General features: G+C 40.5%; 1 pseudogene; it reads right to left on the reverse strand.

The window, feature by feature from the left end:
* Positions 1-1569: 1569 nt before the first annotated feature.
* On the reverse strand, positions 1570-2258 carry LOC110304020 (small ribosomal subunit protein uS5 pseudogene; annotated as a pseudogene).
* Between the last annotated feature and the right edge of the window lie 1429 nt (positions 2259-3687).

Consider the following 3687-nt stretch of genomic DNA (forward strand, 5'->3'; position numbering starts at 1 on the left):
AAAAAACAACTCCAATTAGAAATATACAAGTAGTAAAAGTTCTTAAAATACATGGAAGATTATTTGCATAATAAATTTTTTTCTCAGAATATAACATTTTCAAGGGGAGTTTTAAAAAGAAACCTTATAGCTTCAATTTAAATACATTTGATTCAAAAATTGGATTACACAATTCAATGAATTCCATGTATTTGCTAAGTTTTCAAATCCTTTTTCATTTGCTTGTTTGGAGAACTGAAGGTTAAATTCAGGACTTTCTGAATGCTAGGCGTAGACTACTATTGAGAAACATATAGACCAAACACTTTTAAACAATTAGTAATTTTAATTCTAGCAGCAGATTTCATAAAAATCATTAACTTCCTACAAACAATTGTAATACTTTATTCTTGGTGATTGAGAGACAGCTTTTATGTCAGATAATTACTATAAATCTTACCTTTAAGTTAAATATATATACTAAATGACACATTTTCCTCCATAGATCTTGTGTGATCTACACTTAGATTTAGCAGGGAAAGGTTATAATTTGGTTGTGCAACAGAACTGGCTTGTGAAGTAGCAGAAATTCATTCAGCACTCTCTAGTAACAGGGTTGACATCTGTTGAATTCAATGATGTGGATGGTCTTTTCTAACCCAGGAGCTCTGAGCAATAGATATAAAGTGCTATTGCATAGTCAGTATTGCCTAGTATCAAGACTATAAAATGCTCTCCCCTGTTAAATCAAAATTGCCACACCACCTCCAGTAGGATCTGTGTGACAAGTTCCACAGACTGAGGCGATTGACCTCAAAAGGGGGAGGCCTCCTGGAACCAGTTGTGGAACGCTTTGCTGGAGAAAAAATATTGAGCCATAGTTCTCATGGCATTCTATCTGTTTTGTTTTCTCTTATTCCTTTTCTTATTTACATGTTCCTGGTAGCCTAGGCCAAGATCTTAAGCAAGAATAATGGGTGAGAAACCATCCCTAGAGATGGGGCCACTAACATAACCTTATCCCCAGGGAAACCAACACATTACTTTCTAAATCATTTACAAAACTATTATGATAAAAACTTTCCCAATAAAATTTAATATGGCTACATGTGTAACATCGGAGGTGGATTTTTGGTATATGGTAAAGAAAGCCTTAATTAGAAAGAATTAAAATAGTTTATATTTATACATTGAAGATTATAAAAAATCAGGCACAAATTGGCCATGGGGTTGGAAAGTTAGTTTAGAAGTTAAGAGTACTGATCATTAAAGATTTATTAGACTGCTCCTGAAAATATGCCACTAGCCTTGGACTACAGACCCCACTGAATACATCCTTTTAGAATGTTATATTGTTGTTATATTGTGATGATTTATAATGATGTTACCTGTTTTGTTTGTACTTAATACATAGTTTCAGAGTTGTAATGCTTGAATGATTTTTGTGCTTTACTGTGTCAAATGATTTTTGTTGGTATCTGTGATTGTTTCATTGGATATAGTTTCTAAGAGATGCAATGTTTTGTTTTTTGTTTTTTGTTTTTTGTTTTTTGTTTTTTAAGCAGATTTAATTCTTTTATTTTTCTTGTACAAAATCCTTATGTAGTAGCCACAGCTGGAGCCCAGGTCCTCTGAACAGAGACTCTGGTGTGGGTTTTCACAAGATGATCAGTGAATTCCTGATAAGGAGACTTGGTGAAGACAGTCTCTTTCCAGAGGTCGGGAGTCAGGTAGCTGTAAGTCTTGAAGATGGTATCAAAGGTGGCCTTAGCAAAGTTGCCCAGGGTGGCAGTGCAGCCTCTGGCTGAAGTGTAGCAGTCATCTATACCTGCCATCATCAGGAGCTTCTTGGGCACAGGAGCAGAGACAATGCCAGTGCCTCTGGGGTCAGGGATGAGACTCACCAGCACAGAGCCACAGCAGCCTGTCACCTTGCATGGAACAGTGTGGGGCTTGTCAATCTTGTGCCCCCAGTAGCCTCTCCAAACAGGGACGATGGAAAGCTTGGCCAAGATGATGGCCCCTCTGATGGCAGTGGCAACCTCCTTGGAGCACTTAACACCAAGACCAACGTGACCATTGTAGTCCCCAATAGCAACGAAAGCCTTAAACCTGGTCCACTGACCAGCCAGAGTCTGCTTCTGCACTGGCATGATTTTCATAACCTCATCCTTTAGGGAAGCACCCAGGAAGAAGTCAATGATCTCAGACTCCTTAATGGGCAGGGAGAACAGGTAGATCTCCTTCAAGGACTTGATGTTCATGTCCTTAACTAGGTGGCCCAGCTTGGTGACAGGGATCCATTCTTTGTCTTCAGCTTTACCTCCACGAGCTCCGCGATCTCGACCACAGCCATGGCATCGGCCACGACTGCGGCCCCTAAGACCACTGCTGAATCCTCTGCAGAAGCCACTGTGGCCTCCTAATCCTGGGCCCCAGGTCCTCCCGGCCCTCCCGCTGCACTAGCGTCATCCTCCATTTGGTGTTTTCCCAAAGAAGAAGAAGAAGCAATGTTTGGTTTTTTAATGTATAAAATCCCCTGCTTGAGAGCTGCAGAATACACTCAGATTCAAGCTGCCTCTGTTTGTTTCTGTTTGTCACCACCGAATCCTTACCCACCTAGCTTCAAGGACCCTTATTCTAGGGACCCTCATACCCGACTGGGGTGGTCCATGGCACACAATAACATAGGAAATAATTTACTTGTCCTTACTAACTATATATAACTAACTAAATATAGATGGATGCTACTGAATATTTTTGGCTCATCTTAATAACTTGGCTTTGCTTGGTAATCCCTTTGAGGTTTTAAACAGAAGGCAGTGACAAAACCTCAGTAATGATATAACTATGTCTCCATGAACAAACTGAGTAACTAGATAAACAGATGAAACATTTTTAACTGGGTAGCACATTGCATCCCTCCATGCCTTAGTATACTAGTGAAGTACACACCTAGGAGAGCTATAATTAAAGCTTCAGGATTCACCCAAAAGCAGGAAAGAAACACAGCAGAACATTTTCTAGTTCTTGACTTAAAATTTTAATTCGTGAGATGTCTTGGTTCCAGGACAGGTGAGAGTAGGAGTACAGAAACTAAAAGCTTTTGGGACAGGGGGGAGCCACAGAGCTTCTAAGGCAGCCCCCTTTTCAGGCCCCAGACAGCTGGCCACTTTCTTAGCCAGAGGATAGGGATCTGCCCAGCACGGGAACACTTTCCCTGAGCAGGAGCAGCAGACATCTTAGTTCCGGGACCCCTCCGAGTGTATTCTGCACAGCTCCAGAGATTACCAGATGGCAAAAGGCAAACATAAGAATCCTACTAACAGAAATCAAGACCACTCACCTTCATCACAACAAAGCACTCCCACTCCACCTACTCCTGGGCACCCCAACACAACCGAAAAGCTAGACCCGGATTTAAAAGCATATCTCATGATGATGGTAGAGGACATCAAGAAGGACTTTAATAACTCACTTAAAGAAATACAGGAGAACACTGCTAAAGAGATACAAGTCCTTAAAGAAAAACAGGAAAACACACTCAAACAGGTAGAAGGCCTCAAAGAAAAACAGGAAAACACATCCAAACAGGTGAAGGAAATGAACAAAACCATACTAGACATAAAAAGGGAAGTAGACACAATAACAAAAACCCAAAGTGAGGCAACGATGGAGATAGAAATCCTAGGAAAGAAATCTGGAACA

This window comes from Mus caroli, unplaced genomic scaffold (genome assembly GCF_978045245.1).
Source record: "Mus caroli unplaced genomic scaffold, Mus_caroli_1 scaffold_9, whole genome shotgun sequence".
Lineage (NCBI taxonomy): Eukaryota > Metazoa > Chordata > Mammalia > Rodentia > Muridae > Mus > Mus caroli.